The sequence below is a fragment of the Enhydra lutris genome, unplaced genomic scaffold (genome assembly GCF_002288905.1).
Source record: "Enhydra lutris kenyoni isolate GAN:26980312 unplaced genomic scaffold, ASM228890v2 scaffoldscaffold8, whole genome shotgun sequence".
Taxonomy (NCBI): domain Eukaryota; kingdom Metazoa; phylum Chordata; class Mammalia; order Carnivora; family Mustelidae; genus Enhydra; species Enhydra lutris.
In genome coordinates, this window is record NW_019154092.1 from 16,669,675 (window position 1) to 16,690,093 (window position 20,419).

The 20,419-nt window shown below is 40.2% G+C and overlaps 2 pseudogenes; one reads left to right on the top strand and one right to left on the bottom strand.

Annotated features, from left to right (window-relative positions):
- The first annotated feature begins 6,039 nt into the window (after nucleotides 1-6,039).
- Nucleotides 6,040-6,835, top strand: LOC111142620 (annotated as a pseudogene).
- A 399-nt stretch (nucleotides 6,836-7,234) lies between these two features.
- LOC111142693 lies at nucleotides 7,235-19,924 on the bottom strand (annotated as a pseudogene).
- Nucleotides 19,925-20,419: the final 495 nt, after the last annotated feature.

Here is a 20,419-nt window from a genome sequence, read left to right on the forward strand (position 1 = left end):
CCCAGGATCTGTGAATATATTATATTACACGGCAACAGGGAATTATTAAAGTAGCAGCTAAAATTAAGTTTGCTAGTCAGCTGACCTTGAAATAGGGAGATTATTCTGGGTTATTCATGGGGCCCCAATGTAGTCACAAAGATTCCTAAGAGTGGAAGAGGGAAGCAGGACATTAGGGTTATGTAATGTGAGAGGACTCAGTCTGCTGTTTCTGGCTTTGAAGATGGAAGGGGACCACCCGCCAAGAAACGTGGGCAACTTCCAGAAGCTGAAAAAGGTATGGACACAGATTCTTCTCCAGCACTTCCAGAAAAGTGTGCTTCCCTGACAACACTTTGATTTTAGCCCAGTGACACCAACACCAGACTTCTGACCTATAGAACTGTAAGATAACAAATCTGCATCATTTTAAGCCACTAAGTTTGTACTAAATTGTTACAACAGCAATAGAAAACTAAAACAAATGTTATTTACAATAAAAAGGAACAAATACTGATACATGCTACAACATGGATTAAAAACATTAAGCTAAATAAATGAACCCTGTCACAGTAGCTTGTATATTGCATGGTTCCATGCAATATGTGTCCATGAAATGTCCAGAATAGGCAAATCTGTACACACAGAATGACTTGTGTTTGCCTACAGGTGGAGAGGGGGGTGTGACTGTTAATGGGTACAGAGTTTATTTTTGGAGACATGAAAAGTTCTAAAGTTGATTGTGATGATGGGAGCACAACTCAGGAAATATACTAAAAATCATATGATATGTGCATTATATCTCAATAAAGCATTCATACATATATATGTATGAATATATATGTGTGCACACACATGTATTCTCTACAGGAAAATCTTCAATGGTTTTGCTGCCCTAAAAACGAAAATCTATTAAAATTTTTTTAAATTGAAGGGAGGCTTGGGGCCCTGTGCGACAACTGCAGGATCTAAAGATCCTATCAGAGTCTCTGAAGAAGAGGAGAAAGCATAGGCCTGAAAAAGTACTCAAAGAAGTTATGGCTGAAAACTTCTCAAATCTGGCAAGAGATTAAAAACCTACAGATTCAAGAAGCTGAGTAAAACCCCAATGAGATAAATCCTAAGGAATCCACACCAAGACCATAGCCAAGTATCTGAAAACTAAAGACAATGAAAAAAAAAAATCTTCAAAGCAGAAAGGAACAACACTTTGTCAATAAAGAAATAATAATTCAAAAGACAGTAAAGGTCTTATCAGATACCCTGGAGGCCAACAAAACTGACACAACACCACCACAAACTGGTCTGGATCATGCAGCAAACATAGCCCCTCGTTACCTGGTCCCTATTCATCCTAGCAGCAGCCCTTGCCACTTTCTAGTATGTATCCCAGGACCCAGACATACTAAATGATTTGTAGCTTTCCTCATCTCTGTACCTTTGCAAAAGTTGCTTCTCTGCCTAGAATATCCTTAGCCCTCTTCTTCCTCTTACCTCCTCCTGTTAGCTTTTCTGTACTCAGTTTTAATTTTACCTATGGGAAGATTTTCCTGCATCATTCCTCAGGGTGAGGTGGGTACTCTTTGATAATTTCTTATATTTGTTGGTCTCCTCTATTAGACCATAAACTCTTAAAGTCTTATTCTTAATAGCTAGTATAGGATCTAGCACATGCTGGCACTAAATTTATTAAAAAATATTTACTGATGATTACTATCTCAATTACAATGCCTCCTGTATTGTATTATAAATTGTGTCCTTACTTTTTCAATAGATTGTGACCTTCTCACTCTTAGTCAACTTTGCATTCCTTAGGCAACACAATTCCAAGTTTGTAACAAATACTCTATAATAGAATTGATGGATGGGGTGCTTGGGTGGCTCAGTGAGTTGAGCATTTGACTCTTGATTTCAGCTCAGGTCATGATCTTGGGGTTTTGAGATTGAGCCACTTCTGGGCTTGAAGCCTGCTTGGGGTTCTCTCTCTCCCTTTCCCTCTGCCCCTCTGGCACCCCACTTCCCTCATGGTGCTTACAAGCACACACTCTTTCTCAAAAAAAAAAAAAAAAAAAAAAAGAATAGATGGATTGATGTTATGCATAATAGTTTTTATGTTCCTTAACAAATTTATTAGAAAACACAAGCCTCGGTTTTTTGCTTTTTTAGGACAGTGACATTTCAATGGCTTTGGGAAAGTCCCAGAATGTGCTTTTAAAAGTGACAATTTATGCAGCAAGTGTGATTTAAATATATAGAAATATGTCAATAATTTAGTTTAACGAATTCAGAAAGATTTCATTCTACAGAGAAATACAATTTATAAAGGAGAAGTATGCTCCAGATAATTAAAACTCACATATAGCTAAAGTAATTTAACAATTGAGCATCTTTCCCTGACAGACACTAATTCAAAACAATCTGTCTTTGTTTGTAGGATGTGATTGAAACCTCAGCAGCAAATAGAATTCACTGGTCCATTATACGAACACAAAGGCTGTTAGAATGTGCATGCCTGGTAAGTATTAAACACTGAGATTCATGGGTCCGGTGGAACAGTGTTTTATAAACTCAATCAGTCTTTATTACAGAAGCAATACAAATGCTTTCACAGAAATAGTCATCATACTCATCATATCACAAAGAGTTCATGTAATTCAAATCTGAATGGCCACATTTGAATGATCAAATATACTTTTATATAAAATAATAACAAAATTTTAATTTTAAAATCATTGGAAATGATGGTTGATTCAGGAATACTTATGGAAAATAATCATATTATATACCCATTTACAGATGAAGAAACCAAGGCACAGAAATGGTGAGTGACTTATTCAAGATCACATCAATAAAAAGTGGTAGGTTCGACCCGATGCCAAAGTGTTCTGGCTTTCAATCTGGGATTCTTCCCATTGTAGCATGCAATCTGCATCATTTTAAGACATGTGTTGGAGACCCAACATAATACGAATTGAAAAGTTTATAGAAGAGATGTGGACTTCAAGTCCCACTGATGACCAGCTCACTGATGTGGTCATCAAGTCCAATGACCAGCTAACTTGATGATGTTAGGTGCCAGAGTCAATGGGTTGTCCTCAGATTTGGGCTTCCCAGACATTTCTTCCTGACCTCATGGACTGAATCAGGCTGAATCATTGGTTGGCAATGACACAGCTCTCAGAGGCTCAGAATTGAGTGACAGGGTTTTAAAGAAAGTGAGTTAGTCTTGAAAAAAACTGTTTCCCCTGACTTTTTAGACCGGCTAAATTATAGCCAGCTTCCCTAGGACATAAACTTTAATTTACTTGTACTTATGGGCACCAGTCATTGCAGTAAGTGCTTTACACATTTCATCTCATTTTATCTCCACAAGAATTCAGTGAAACACATACCATTGCTGCCATCTTATTTTACAGATGAGGAAACTATAATTTAAGGGAGGTTAAGTAATTTGCTCAAGATCAGGAAGTAGCAAGAGTTAAAAGAAAGAATTCAATCAAGAGAGTAAGACTCCAGAGCTCAAGCTATTACTCTCTTGTCTTTGAACATGAAAACTGTTGAGGTTGTCCTGTGATGATTTCCCACCCCTGTTGAGCCCAGCAGTGAGGACCACCACAAAGATTTTACATGATTTCAGACTAACAGGTTGCAAAACAAATAGCAGAAGTAAAATATACATTTTAGGTTAACATAAGAATTTGCTAAGCTTTAATGTGATAATAGAATATCATTCAGCAATAAAAAGGAATGAACTATGTACACATGTAACAACACAAATGAATCTAAAAAGCATTGTGCTGGGAAGCCTGGGTGGCTCAGTCGGTTGGGCCTCTGCCTTCAGCTCAGGTCATGATCCCAGGGTCCTGGGATCGAGTCTCGCATCGGGCTCTCTGCTTGCTCAGCAGGGAGTCTGCTTCTCTCCGCCTCTGCCTGCCACTCTGCCTGCTTGTGCACTCTCTCTCTCTCTCTCTCTCTCTGACAAATAAATAAATAAATAAAATCTTTAAAAAGCACTGTGCTAAGGGAAAGAAACCAGATTCAAGAGACTCTATACTATAGGATTTTATTTATATGACATTCTGGAAAAGATAAAACTACAAGAACAACAACAAAAAAAACATTGGTGGTTTACTAGGGGCTCGGGATGGAGAGAGGGGTTAACTACAAAAGAGAACAAGGCGGGGGGCACCTGGGTGGCTCAGTGGGCTAAGCCTCTGCCTTCAGCTCAGGTCATGATCTCAGAGTCCTCAGATCGAGTCCCGCATCGGGCTCTCTGCTTGGCAGGGAGCCTGCTTCCCCCTCTCTCTCTGCCTGCCTCTCTGCCTATTTGTGGTCTGTCAAACAAATAAATAAAAATCTTAAAAAAAAAAGAGAGAGAACAAGGGAACTTTGGGAGATGATGAAAATATTCTGTATATAATTTTCAAACTTCTTATGATGTGTTCCTAAAAAGGTGAATTTTCTGTGTATGAGTCAGTAAACCAGACTTTTAAAAAGTAAAAATAAATATGGTCTCTAAAGCAGTGTTTTTCAAATCTCCATTAGCAAGATACAACCCATCAGCGAGATGTGAATTCCATTTATAGAGTTGTGATTGGCATTTTAAAAAGTGAACTAGAATAGGAGCACCTGGGTGGTTTAGCGATTAAGTATCTGACTCTTGATCTCAGCTCGGGTCTTGATCCCAGGGTCATGAGCTCAAGCCCCATCTTGGGCTCCACATTGGTCATGGAAATTACTTTAAAAAAAAAAAAAAGTGAGATAGAATAGGAAATATCAGAGTCATTGCACACAGTGAAAGGAATATTGTTAAGGAAGCATTTGCTTCTGTTTCATGCATATATATGTGCTATAATGAAATATCAGAAAAATGGAAACCATGGTCAGTGTGTGTTTTTAATGGAAGGAATTTAACTGGAAACTGGTTACACAAATAATGAAAAAGCTGAGAAGCCAAACAAGGGAAGACGATACAACCCAGAGATCAACAATGGCAGAAACCACTAATTCCTTTCGACTGGAGGGACATAGGGATGTGACAGTGTTGTTGGGTCCCAGAGTTGCGGTCATCCAGCAGAAGCTAAAATCGTAGGACATTTTGGCTGGAGCTGGAGCCAGAGGGAAGACACAGCCACTGTCAAAGGTGCACTCAAGGCAGAGAAAGATGGAGGGAATCATCCTCGCTTTTCCATTCCCATCACCCACCAGTGTCAGAGCTGCACATGAGTGGCACCCAGCCAGAAGTCAGTCACCATAACCTGGGAGCCTTGGAAATACAGTCTCTTGGGATCAGCATCCTTGAAACATGGCAGAAAAAGAGAAGAATAAGGAATGGATTTGACAGCAGATAGTCCCAGGGCTGGCACAGCTGTGGAGTAAAATGTATTTCTGATCAAAGGTCAGATTTCAAAAGGTTTAAAAGCCATTGCTCTAGAGGACAAAGCTATTTCTGTGTCATTGTCTCTATATACAGGAAGAATAAAAATCACACTTTGACCGTTTCAGGATGCCACATTTTGCCTTTTTGTATGTGCTTGAAAAGGCAGTTCGAACTAAAGAAGTTGGATTGGAAGACTAACCCACTTCTCTCCTTGGTGTTGGAGTTAGCCATATCAAGATCTTTTAGTAGCAAAGGGAAAACTCCTGGCAGATGTAGATGGAATTTAGGCTAGGGAAAACAGAGCAGGAAGGAAGTACACAAATGGCAAATGTGTGAGCAAAGAAATGAAATGCTTTTCTCCAATGGTGTGGAAGGAAAATTATAGCAGTTAAAAATTGGTATGCTGGGTATCAAATCGCTTCTGTCAGCAAGTATTCATGAAATGGATCCCGAAAACGGCCGGATCCGCAAGGAATAGTTGCCCATAATCCCGCAACACCAACTTGTTCCCCACTCTGATGACTATTCACTTCTTCCCATTCCAAAGCTTTGACCTTGAATTGTTTGCGATTTCTGATCTCAAGAAATAGCTCCCAAGCCTCCCTCTTTAAGTCAAGCCTAATGCTTGATTCCTTGTGTTTAAAAACACTCAGTGCTGCTCTCTCCTCCTGCCTTCTGAGATGCCACAAGGAAAGAAGGCAAAGGGGAGGAAGGCAGCCTGGGCTCCTGCTGTCCTGAAGAAGCAGGAGGCCAAGAAGGTTGTCAATCCTCTGTTGGAGAAAAGGACCAAGAATTTTGGCATCAGACAGGACATCCAGCCCAAAAGGGACCTCACTTGTTTTGTCAAATAGCTACATCTGGCTTCAGTGGCAAAGGGCTATTCCCTATAAATGTCTCGAAGTGCCTCATGTGATTGACCAGTTCACCCAAGCCTTGTACGGCCAAACAGCTACTCAACTGCTTACACTCACCCACAGATACAGACCAGACACAAAGTAATAGAGGAAGCAGGAATTGTTGGCCGGGGTTGAGAAGAAAGCTACTGGCGAAGCAGATATCCCCACTAAGAGGCCGCCTGTCCTTCAAGCTGGGGTTAATATGTCACCACCTTGGTGGAAAACAAGAAGGCTCAGCTGGTAGTGATTGTCCACGATGTGGATCCCATTAAAATGGTTGTCTTCTTGCCTGTCCTGTGTTGTAAGATGGGGGTTCCCTACTGCATTATGAAGGGAAGGCCAGGCTGGAGTGTTTGGTCCCCAGGAAGACATGCACTGTTCTGGCTTTCCCACAGGTTAACTATGAAGACAAAGGAGCTCTGGCTAAGCTGGTAGAATCTATCAGGACAAATTACAAAGACAGATAGGATGAGATCCGCCATCACCAAGGAGGCAAGATTCTGGGTCCTAAATCGGTGGCTTGCATTGCCACGCTGGAAAAGGTAAAAAGGCTAAAGAACTGGCCACCAGACTGGGCTAAGTGTATGCTGTTGAATTTCCTGTACGTAAAAGAGATAAAAAGTTCTCTTCCACAAAAAATAAAAATAAAAACATGCAGTGCTCATTTTTGGACATCTCCATCTACACCAGTCATGCAGGCGGAATGTACTTCAATCTGTTTCTTTCCTGTCTAGTCAACTTCTGTGATTTTAAAATATGGTTTGGGGAATATTGTTTTAAATTCAACTGTATCGTTATAAAGAGTTCTTTTTAAAATCAGTGCGTATTGGGTGGATGGATGGATGGGTGGGTGTAAGGATGGATGGATGGGTGTAAGGATGGATGGATGGGTGGATGGATGGATGGATGGATGGATGGATGGATGGATGGATGGAGGCAAAGTGAGTAAGTCTCCCTTCTAAGTTCCGGTCCACCAGGCTCACGGGGTCTCATCCAGCCAGTTTCCTGGTTCTGACTTGACTTCAGACCACCAGCGCTCCGCTGTGCTGCCATCTAGCGGTAGCACGACTTCCGTGTGAGAAAGGTCCTTGCCGAAAAACAAGCTTGTCTGCAAAATGAAAGTGAATGTTACAGTTCTTTTTCTGGTTCCAGCTGCTTATGGCTCCTCATTCGGCTATCTTTAATAGTAATAGCACTTCACCTTGATGCTTAACACATATAGAAAGAACACTCACAGGATTATATAAATTTGGCACCCTACGGTACAATAGGTCCTTCTCAGTACAATAAATGCCAAAGGTCTCGGCATGTTTTGACGCACAGTCAATAGGCTCGTGATTTCTAAAAACGTGATAACCAACTGTTTTTAGGGGAAAGTATAATAATCACTTTATTGCTTCCAAACTTCAGTTTCAATTTGATGACGCTTAAAAAAAAAAAACACTTTTCCTTTCTATATAAACACTAACATCTTAATTGTAGCAAAACCCACATTTATCCCAGAATATAATCATATAAAAATAAAATAAAATGGTTGCAAAGTTTAGGAAACCAGATGTGTAAAATAGGGACTCCACACCTGGGCATCCTGCCCCCTAGCCAAGTTGACACACAAAATCAACCATCACATGAGTCATGGTGTGAGCCTCTTTTGATCCATTGTACTGTGCTGTCATGGACCCTTTTCATCTGTAGCCTCATGTGCTTCAGTTCTGAGACATTGTATTGATTTTTTGTTTCGAACCCTCTCTTCTACATTTTCTTCTCTATTTCTGGATTCCTATGATTTGGATTTTAGAACTTCTGGCTGGACTGCCAAAGTTTCTATCCACTTTTACCATTTTTTCATCTGCCTGTCTTTTACCTTGTTTACTGGAAAACTTCCTTAATTTTTTCTTTCAACACTTTTGTTGAGTTTTTAGTCTCATTATCATGTTTTTAGTTTTAAGAGATTTTCTTTTTCCTTTGAGGGATCTCTGCACTCTTCTAAAACAGTATGCTATTCTTGTTTCACTGGCGGTATCTTTTCTTATCTCCGGCTATTAACCACAGCATTCCTTTCAAAAAGTGTTTTTTTTCTCTCAAATGGTCCATTTCCTCTGAGTTGCTTTTTTTTCTGCTTATGTCTTTGGTTTCTCTCTTCCATATTGGAGACTTCCCTCGGATGTCTGGTTATTTTCATTTCCTCAAGAATAAGGAACTAAAAATCTGCTTGCTGGGCCTGAGCAGGGAGGGGAAAGGGAACACTTCACAATGGAGTAGTTGGGGATATCTACTGTCAGTCTCTTTAGTCCTGGTTTAGTGGGCTTGGTCAAATTCCTTGAACACTTTTCTGGTCTCCTTTCATACAAACAAGGCTGCCAGTTGCTGATTGGGAGAAGAGGCCAAGGTATCTCAGGACCTGTTTTCAGTACTATGTGCTCCATTCACAGTTATACTTGGTGGCATCTGTGCTCATCTCTCCTGACAATAAACCCCCATTCTCACAAGGGCTCCCCAATGGCCCAAATACGGAGTAGGGAGGAGACCCGGGGTCGAATTACTTAATCGATTCTCAACCAGCTGTCCTATTTCCTGCTCTTTTCTAATTCCACTTCCCGACCTCCACAGGTGCCAGAGGCTGCCACTACTGGACCCCACCAGAGATCCTGTAGGGTAAATTAGAATGAATGTCAGCTTTCTGGGCTGCTGCCTGATGATTCTGTTTTGGGGAACTTGGGGGGGTAAGTCATGTATCACCCCATTTGTTTTGTAGCTTCAAAATCTTGGCTTCTATCATCTCCTTTCTCTCTTCTCTCCATCCTGGTGAGTTTCTGCCTTCCTGACACCCCTTCACTGTTGTTTTAGTAGGGTGGTGAGAAAGAGCAAAAGTAGATGGCTGCCTGTAACTACTGTCTTTACCCGGAAGGCCTTGAGTGGGATCTTTAAAAATAATTTCTGTTGATGAAGTTTCTATTCATTTAAAAATTCTTTAAATGTTTTTAAAGTAGGGAAATTCAGATTTTTTTTTTTTGTAGTCGAACATAATTAACTTTGTGTAGATGATTTCCTCCCTTGTTTCTAAACTTAAGAACTCTTTGTCCTATGTTAAGATTCGGTAAAGATTTACTTGGGTCTGTCTGAAGTAACCATGGGGTTTTTTGGCACCAGCTTCCCATCTTCTAGTGGTGATTTTGTCCTATCCCTCCTTCTGGAGTGTTCCCAGGGCCTTTGAGAATCCCCATGATGCCCTCTGTTCACTAACATTCTCAGCCAAGACCCTTTCCTTCCTTCTGCGTTGGCTCCCAATGCTTCAAGCATCTCCAGTCCCTTCCACCATATCAAAATGTACTTGTCCAGGGTCTTCTTTCATTATACTCTGCTCATTCTTAGCCAACTAAAGGCACCAAGAACTGTTCAGAGGAACTTTACATTCATTATTGATTTAATCCTTATGACAATCTAGTGTGATAGATATTATTAGTCCCATTTCATAGATTAATACCCTGAGGCTTAGAGAAGTTAAGCCTCTCTTATCCAGGATCGCGAGACTGGTAAGTCAAGACAGTACAACAGCTTTAAAGACTGCGTACATTCTCCCTACTTACTGTGCTAACTCACACAGTGAGACATGTAACAAATTTTAATGGCTATTTTTAAGACCGTATTTTAACCTAAACAGCAAGCCTTTGAACATTTCAAATACAGCAAAAGTTTTGGGCAATAGGGCCTCTTATTGCCATGTAGGGTTACCTTTCTTCTCCCATCTACCCCCACAGAATGCAGTGTCGATTTGGCATTTTTAACACTGCAGCTAAAGATTATAAAAATAAAGCCATCTATGGGCGCCTGGGTGGCTCAGTGGGTTAAGCCGCTGCCTTCGGCTCAGGTCATGATCTCAGGGTCCTGGGATCGAGTCCCGCATCGGGCTCTCTGCTCGGCAGAGAGCCTGCTTCTCTCTCTCTCTCTCTCTCTGCCTGCTTCTCTGCCTACTTGTGATCTCTCTCTGTCGAATAAATAAATAAAATCTTAAAAAAAATAAAATAAAGCCATCTACAATCGTGAAAAGCTCTGTGGGAGCTCCGTTATAAACTATAGCACTTGGGCCGAGAAAGACAAGCTTTTAAGCAGTGTATTTAGATGTGTTGGCGTGTTATTAGACACATACTTGGGCCCATTCTCCACTTCACCTCTGCGTTTTCAATTCAAAGAAGGATTTTTATTCTTCACAGAAACAAATGATATCAAAATCACAAGGCATCTTCTCTGATTATTTCCATCTAAGGTTATATAAACACAGAGTATTTATGATTTCGTACACATTTTTTATCCTTACTGGGCTACGTTGGTTTCCAGGAATGAATAGCAGAGTATTCTAGATCTCCTCCAGGGATTCTGCTTTACCCCCTCCTGTAATCCAGAATGCTCAGCTCCTCCACCTCTGACACCAAGTTGATCAGATCCCCTAGTTTCACACACAAATACACACATTAAAGGATGATGGTGTGCATTGCATGGGACATCAGAATAATAAGACAATGACTCTTTCTTCCAAAAGCTCATGTTCTAGAAAAGAGAGACATATAATATGTGATAAAAATGTAAGAAAAAAATTTTAATTTTTTTCCAAGTGAACTCCATGACCAGCATGGGACTTGAGCTCACAACCCTGAGATCAGGATCACATGCTCCACGGACTGAGCCAGCCAGGCGCCCCAAGAAAAAAAAAATATTTTTAAAATCCATTCCTGAATTTCCTTTTTATACTTCCAGACAAAGAATGGAAGTTTTGAACTCTTTTCTTCCTTGCTGCTCCACCCCCACCATCAAAACAAAACAAAACAAAACAAAACAAAACAACCAACAACCCTGAATCTTCTCATACCTCATCTTCTCCTCTCAGTAAATGGCAGAGGGAGAGAGAGAGGGAGAGAGAATTCCAGGCAGACTCCCCGCTGAGCAAGAGCCGGAGGCGAGGCTAGATCTCACCAACCATGAAATCATGACCTGAGCCCAAATCAACTGTCTGACACTTAACTGACTGAGTCACCCAGGCACCCCTGTCACATTGATTTAAGCACCTTCATTTCTTTCTTAGACTGCTACAAATACTTCTCAAATGGTCTCTGCTTTCCTTTCTTCCATGTTTGCTTCATGACAATCTGTTCTTCACACGGCAGACAGAAGCTCCCTTAAAAGTGCACATCAGCTTCTGTTTCAACCATATGGAGTAACTGGGTCTGAAGAAAACTGGACAAAAATGTCTTTAATGCCCGCTTTCACACATTAGACAACCGGCAGCCCAGGCCAGTGGCCTCTGACAGAATGGAAACAATCCAATGAGCCATGAGATTGTCCCAGGTCTCTTTAGGCAGTTTCCAAGTGTGGTGGAGATGTCAGGAATCCAGACAGACCCCAGGAGTCTTACTGGATTGGAGAGACAGGAATGACAGCTGGGAGAGGCCAAAGCAGCTAGAATTCGTGCAGCACCATTTCTAAAAAAGATTTTACTTTCCACTTCAAATTACCTTGGCTACTATGTCGCAAATCAACAGACCCTGTGGGTGTGTGTCTATTTCTTAGCTTCAGTTTCCGTTCCCTTTATCTATTTTTTATCTTTTTATCTTTATTATTTTATCTTTTTATCTTTAATCTTTATCAATCATTACATCATTACCACAGAGTCTAAATTAGCACAGCTTTAAACAGCCCTGTGATGAGGTAGCGTGTAGCTTCCAGCTTTCTTCTTTTTCAAGGCTGTTAGTGTAGGTCTTTTATATTTCCAAAAAATTTTTAGAATCAGCTTGTCAATTCCTAGAAAAAAAGCCTGTTCGGATATTTACTAGAATTGTGTTGAATTCAAAGATCACTTTTGGAAGACTATTAATCTAATTATATTGTATTTTCTAATGTGTGATCATGATATAACCTTCCACTTGTTTAGATTTTCTCTTTTTTTTTAATAAGGGTTTTTTTATTTATTTGTCAGAAAGAGAGAAAGCAAGCATAAGCTGGGGAGTGGCGGGGGGAGAGGGAGAAGCAGGCTCCCCACTGAGCAAGGAGCCCCACACTAGGGCTTGATCTCAGGACCCTGGGATCATGACTTCAGCCAAAGGCAGATGCTTAACCCACTGAGCCACCCAGGTGTCCCTAGATTTTCTTTAATATCTCTTATCAATGTTTGTATTTATCACTGTAGAAGTCTTACACAATTTTTGTAAATTTAATCTTAAGTAGTTCATTTTTCATACTATTATAAATGGTATCTTAAAATTTCATTTTCTAATTATTTGCTGGTAAAAAGAAATATTTTTTATATTAAGCTTATAGTCTATGAACTTGTTAAATTCACATATTAAATCTTCTAGTTTTTTGTACATTCACTTTGATGTTTCTGTATAAACCATCCTATCATTTGTAAATAAACAGTGTTACTTCCTCCTTTAATTCCATTGTGGCCAGGAAACATACTCTGTAAAATTTCAATTTTTTTGACATTTCACGAGACTTGTTTTATGGTTTAGCATGTGCCCATATTCAAAACTTTTCCAGATGCACTTTAAAAATGTTTTTCCAATAGGGCGCCTGGGTGCTGTGGTCAGTTAGCCTTCTGACTCTTGGTTTTGGCTCAGGTTGTGATCTCAGGGTCATGGGTTGAGTCCCACATTGGGCTCCCACATTGGGCTCCCTCATCTGTCTTCACACTCGACATGGAGTCTGATTAACTTTCTCCCTCTTCCTCTGCCCCTCCCTGCTGCATGCTCTCTCTCTCTCAAGTAAATAAATAAATCCTTAAAAATGTTTTTCCATGTCTTCTGGAATCTATTGTTTCTTGTGAAATATCATTTCCATGATGAAATACCTCTACACAAAATGTTTTTTCTTTTTGGTATCTCCTTTAGTTTTTGGTAGTTGGACTATGATGTACTTAGTTGTGACTTTCTTGTATTTTTCTATTTATCTTGGTGGAATGTGTTGAGCTTCTTGAGTAGGTAAGTAATTTATTTTCACAGATTTGTGGAAATTTCAACTGTTTTTTCTTTAGCTCTTTTTTTGGTCCATTCTCTTTCTTTTCTCATTCTGAGACTCAATTTGCACTTGTATCAGATCACTTCAAATGTCCCATTATTATTTTTTTTTATTTGTAATGTTCATGATTTGCAATCTTATTTCCCTTCCTTTTCCAGGATGTATAATTTCTAATGATCTCTTTTCAAATTCATGACTGTAGTGGTCATGAGAATATCCTCCCGGGCCACCAGCTACCAGGAGCATACTTGAGTGAGGACCTGAGCTATTATATTGTGAAATATTGTAAAATTCATTCCTGTTTGTGCTTAGGCCACACTTCTCATGGGTTGCTGCTGTACAAACACTGAGGGACCCTGTGAGGGCTCCCGTTGTTCTGAGGACTCCCCATGACATCTAAAGTTCCTTCCTTCTCTCCTTCCCTCCAGGTCAGACTTATAGTGTGATAGGACAGCTGTCACAGCCTCCCCGAGTCCCCTTCCCATTTTCTATATGAAGCATTTCCCCCACACCCATTCTTAATGTCTGCTTTGAGGGGCACCTGGAGTAACACAGGTGAAATCAGGAGTGGTCTGAGAAAGCACGAGGTAAGATGAGGGTTTAAGACAGGCTTGACTGCCACCTGGCAGACAAATAGAATGTGACCCTTGGCAGGTGGAACAAGGAAAGTCTCTAGCAGAAGGCAGCAGCTCAGCTCCTGAAAGCCTTAGTGGTGGTGAACCAGGAAAATCCATCAATGGAGAGCAATGTGAAAGGTAAGGTAATACGGACATACATGCACACTGTGTTCTGGGACCTACTGCTGCATCTGCATTGAGGGTACACTTGCCATGAATGTGTGGCAGGGAAAAAGGCAAACCTGGTCCTGGGAAACACAGGATACTTCCGATGGCTGACGTTGGTTCAAGGATTCTCTACTGTCCTTTCCAAGCCTCCATTAGACTGCACAGACTGTCCATCTAGCAAATCTTCCTTTGGTCTCTCCTTCACTTGGAATCACACTTGAATCCAGGCTGAACCCTGATCTTGGGGTCATGAGCATGCAACCCTTGATCTCAGGGTCATGAGTTTGAGCCCTGCATGGGGTATAGAGATCACTTAAATAAATAATTAAATAAAAACTTAAAAAGAAAAAGAAATTATACTTTCCAATTATTGAATATATGTTTGGCTCTTTTTCATAATTTCCACGTCTCTGTCGACATTCCTCATCTATTAGTCCGTCATTGTCCCACTACTTTTCATCAATTTCCTAATGGAGAAAAAACATCCCAATTTATTATCTAAACAAACTAACTTTTGATCTAAAATATAATTGTGAAGGGACAAATCTGTCAGAGGTTTTTGATTTTTTTTTTTAAGATTTTTATTTATTTTTTGATAGACAGCGAGAGAGGGAACACAAGCAGGGAAAGTGAGAGAGAGAGAAGCAGCCTTTCTGCCAAGTAGGGAGCCCAATGCAGGCCTCGATCCCAGAACCCCAGGATCACGACCTGAGCCTAAGGCAGATGCTTAACACCTGAGCCACTCAGGTGCCCCAAGATGTTTTTGATTTTGAACTTCAAGATTTTAATCTAGTGATTCCACTTCTGAGTATATATCTGAAGGAAATAAAATCACTATTTTGATAAGATACATGCATCCCATGTTCACTGCAGCATTACTTAAAATAGCCATGACCTGGGAACCACCCATCAGTGGATGAATGGTAAAGAAAGTAGTGTGTATATATATATGTGTAATACATTATATATATATATATCTATACCTATATCTATATATAATGGACTATTTTTCAGACATTAAAGTAAGAAAAGGAAATCCTGCTACACAGATGAAGCTTGAGGGCATTATGCAAGTGAAATAAGTCAGACAGAGAAAGATAAATGTATCATCTCATTTGTATGTGGAATCTAAAAAACACAGCAACCAAAGTCATGGAAACAGGAATCCTGTAGGTGGTTGCCAAAGATAGGGGTTGGAGTTGGGGTGGAAAAAATAGGTGAAGGTGATCAGAAGGTAGAAATTTCCAATTACAAGATAAATGAATTCTGAAGATACAATGTACAGCATGGTGACTGTAGTTAACAATACTGTATTGTATATTTGAAAGTTGCTAAGAGTAGATCTTAAAAGTTCTCATCATAAGAAAAAACATTGTAACTATGTGAGGGGATAGTGTTAACTAAACTTATTGTGGTAATAGTTTTAATGACTAAAGTATGAGTTTCTAGAGGAAACGATTTCCTATGTGATTCTGAGAGGGCTGTCTAATCATATAGGACTTTGTCTTTACTATTATTGGGATGTGCCATAATTCAGAATGTATCAGAATGTATCCTCCCTCTAGACACCATGACTGGTTCAAGTGATAGGCACACGATTGAAGTCAAGCCAATTAGAACTCTTTGGGGAAGGTCAGTATGAAATGATGGTGGGAAAGAAGGTTTTGTTCGTTTCTCTGTTGTCATTAGTTTTATATTCAAATTAATTCTACAATGATTTCTTTTGTCTCTGCATGGAAATGAAGTCAATACAGAATAAACTATCTTAAGACATAAAGAGAGCCCAGGGACTTGTGGGTGGTTCAGTTGGTTAAGCATCTGCCTTTGGCTCAGGTCATGATCCTGGGGTCCTGGGACCAAGTCCTGCATCAGGCTCCTTGCTTGGCAGGGAGCCTGCTTCTCCCACTGCCTGCAGCTCCCTCTGCTTGTGCTTTGTTTCTCTCTCTCTCTCTCTTTCTCTCTCGATCTCTCTCTCTCAAATAAATAAATAAAATCTTGAAAAAAAAAAAGAGAGAGAGAGAAAGAGAGCCCACTGAAGACATGGCATTTGGATCCAGCCGTGCCTAGAGCCAGTCCATCCCAGAGACATCAGGTTACATGGTAATGAAATCTTTTCCTTACATTAGTTTAGATAAAGTTCCTATTTCTTGCGAAAGAATCCTGGTTAATATAATTAATAAATATAACAATAAATATAATATGTATTCATTTGGTACTACAGTAGTATTTGTAAAATACATAGAATACAATCTCTAAAATACTGATCCTTTCTGTGAATTACATTTCGATCTTGAAGAAATTGTATCTTTTCTTTCTAATATATTTTAGACAAATCCAACTCCAAATAATTTTTTTTTCCACTAATGATGTCTTTTCCATCCATGCTCCTGATTTATACTGGATACCCTTCCTGGGTAATCTTATTCACAGCCATTGTTTCAGCAACCACCTCTATGCTGATAAACCTAATTTCACATGTCTTGTTTGAATCTCTCCTTAAAGCATTAAGAACCAGATACTCAACTGCCTTTGGCAAGAATGCTATTTCCCATGCACCTCAAAGTTAACTTATCAAAATGAAATCAATCATCTTTCTCACTAACCATGGTTTTTCTTATAATTTATAATTATTAATTAGGGGCACATGGATGGCTCAGTCAGTTAAGAGTCTGCCTTCAGCTCAGGTCATGATCCCAGGGTCCTGGGATCGAGTCCTGCTTTGGTCTCCCTGCTCAGTGGGGAGTCTGCTTCTCTCTCTCCTCCTCCCCTGCTCGTGCTCTCTTTCTCTCTCTCCTCCTCCCCCTGCTCGTGCTCTCTTTCTCTCTCTCCTCCTCCCCCTGCTCGTGCTCTCTTTCTCTCTCTCTCTCTCAAATAAGCAAATAAATAAATCTTTAATAAATAAATAAAAATAGTAATTAATGAACATAGAATCTACATGACCTCAGAAAGAAGATGATATCATTGACTCTTTGCCCTTCACCTTTTATATACAATCAAGCCAGCAAGTCCATTATTGATTTGGTCTCAGTGATTTAATAAATAATTACTAATTATTTATTATTTATTAAATCAAATAATTAGTAATTATTAAATCATCTTCTCTTTGCTACTACCATCATCTACTATAGTAACATCTAATTTTAGTCTTAGCCCTTCGTCCCTAGACATCTTCCATTTATGCCACAGCTCCATCTGAACTGAAAGGCTGTCTCTAAGGTGGCTTCCCATTATGCAGAAATTACAAACTCTTCTTGTAATTTTGCCTCCCTCTCCTGCTTCCCTTCCAGATGCTCAGTGTCCCCTGCTTTACACTGGAGCCATTGAGCTTGTCCCACAATATTATTCTGTAACTTGATTTTCTACCTTGACTCATACTGCTGTCTTTTGAGCTCTTCCCATGCTGTTGTCACTGTGACTTTCCCCCTTTCTTTATGTATCAGTCCAGGCAGGAGCTACTACAGGAGGCCATTCCTGAATCTCTGAAACCACATTAGAGACTCAAGGCTCTCAGAAATTATGCGCCTATTCTTGATGATGATGATGATTGCTGCAGTAACCTTTTTTATTTGTCTCCTTCTCATTCATGCTTATGCTGTATTCAATATCTTGTAGGCGGGTAAAATGACAAAAATACAGTCACACCTTGGAGATATTGCCCCCTTGGCCCCAAACTATCACAATAAAGCAGAAAATCATGATAAAGTGAGTCAAATGAAATGTTTGGTTTCCCAGCACATGAAAGTTATGTTTACATTATGCTTTATATATATATATATATATATATATATATATACAAATATACAAAGTCTATTCAGTATGTCATAGCATTATGTCTAAAAAAAAGTACAAAGCTTAATTAAATAATACTTTGTTGCTGAAAAGTACTAACCATCATCTGAGCTTTCAGGGAGCCATACTCTTCCTGCTGTGGAGGGTCTTGCCTCCATGTTGATGGCTCCTGACTGATCAGGGTGGGGATCGTTGAAGGCTGGGTGGCTGTGGTAAAATCTTAACATGACAATGAAATTTGTCCCATCGAGTGATTTTTTTTTTTAGATTTTATTTATTTATTTGACAGACAGAGATCACAAGTATGCAGAGAGGCAGGCAGAGAGAGATGAGGAGGAAGGCTCCCTGCTGAGCAGAGAGCCCGATGGGATGGCGGGGCTCAATCCCAGGACCCTGAGATCATGACCTGAGCTGAAGGCAGAGGCTTTAATCCACTGAGCCACCCAAGTGCCCCCGAGTGATTTTTCATGAGTGAATCCCCTCATGAGTGATTTCTCTGTGACATGTGATGCTGTTTGATAGCACTTTGCCCACAGTAGAACTTCTTTCAAAATTGGAGTCAGTCTCTTCAAACCCTGCTGCTACTTGATCCACCCAGTTTATGGAATATTCTAAATCCTTTTTTGTCATTTCAACAGTCTTCACGGAATCTTCACCAGGAGTAGGTTCCTTCTCCAGAAATCACTGTCTGTGCTCATCCATAAGAAACACCTTCTCACCTTGTGAATATTCTATCCTGGGCTTGCAGCAATTCAGTCACATCTTCAGGCTCCACTTCTAATGCTGCTTCTCTTGCTGTTTCCCTCATCTCTGCTGTGACTTCCTCCACTGAAGTCTTGCACCCCTGAAAGTCATCTATGAGGGTTGGAATCAACTTTTCCCAAACTCCTGGTAATGGTGATATTTTGACCTCTTCCCACGAATCATCAATGTTCTTAATGGCATCTAGGATGGTGAATCCTTTCCAGAAGGTTTTCATCTGACTTTGCCCAAGATCCATCAGAGGAACCACTGTCTAGGGCAGCTATAGCCTTGGGAAATAAATTTCTTCAATATTAAGATTGAAAGTCAATATTAATCCTTGATCCATGGGCTGCAGAATGGATGTTGAGTTAGAAGGTATGACAACCACATTCATCTCATTGTACATCTCCATCAGAGCTCTTGGGTGACCAGGAGCATTGTCAGTGAGCAGTAATATTTTGAAAGGAACCTTCTTTTCTCAGCAGTAGGTCTAAACAGTGACCTTAAAATACCCAGTAAACCATGTTTTAACCAGATGTGCTGTCATCCAGGCTTTGTTGTTCATTTCTAGAACACAGGCAGAGGAGATTTAGCATAGTTCTTCAGGGCCCTAGGATTATCAGAATGCCAGAGGAGCTTTGGCCTCAATTTAAAGTCCCCAGCTGCAGTAGCCCCTAACAAGACAGTCAGCTTGTCCTTTCAAGCTTTGAAGTCGGGCATTGACTTCTCCTCTCCAACTGTGAGAGGCCAAGACGGCATCTTGTTCCAATAGAAGGTTGTTTCTTCTACATTGAAAATCTGTTGGTCAGTGTAGTCACCTTCAGCAATGACTTTAGTTAGAGCTTCTGGGTCACTTGCTGTGGCTTCTCCATCAGCACTTGCTGCTTCACCTTGCACGTGGATGTCATGGAGGTGGTTTCTTGCCTTAAACTTCATGATCTACACTCTGCCAGCTTCAGACTTCTCTCCTGCAGCTGCCTCACCTCTCTCAGCCTTCCCAGAATACCAAAGAGTCAGGGCCTTGCTCTGGATTAGGCTTCGGCTTAAAGGAATGTTGTGGTTCATCTGATCTTCTATCCAGACCACTCAAACTTTCTCCATCTCAGCAATCAGGCTATTTTGCTTTCTTATCACTGCTGTGTTCACTGGGTTCATGATTTTAACTCCTTCAAGAACTTTTCCTTTGCATTCACAGCATGGCTTACTATTTAGCACAGGAGGCCTAGCTTGCAGCCTAGCATGGTTTTTAACATGCCTTCCTCACTAAGCTTAATTATTTCTAGCTTTTGATTTAAAGTGTGAGACATGCGCCTCTTCCTTTCACTTGAACACTTCAAGGCCATTGTAGATTAGTAATTGGCTTAATTTCAATATTGTTGAGTTTGTTGAATTGTCGGGGACTACGGAGGCCCGAGGGGAGGGAGAGAGACAGGAAATGACAGGTAGGTTAAGTGGTCAGAGCACACACAACGTTTGTCAATTAACGTTCTATGTCTCATATAGGCAGATGCCCTAAAACAATTACGACGGTAACATCAAAGATCACTGATTACAGAACGTCATAACAAATATAAAGATAATGAAAAAACTTTGAAGTATTATGAGAATTACCCAAAGATAGAAAGAAAGCGAGCAAATACTGTTGGAAACATGGCGCTTAGAGACGTGTTGACGAAGAGTTCCCGCAGTAGTCAGTTGCAGATTCTCCCATTGAACACTAGATGGCGCTCTGATCTTTTGTTTGGAAAAATGAACACCGGCTTCTACCGCTAAACCCTGGTTTTAAAAAATTATCCTTTGCCTTGTTGAATCTTAGGGTTTAAAAAACAAGCTATCTG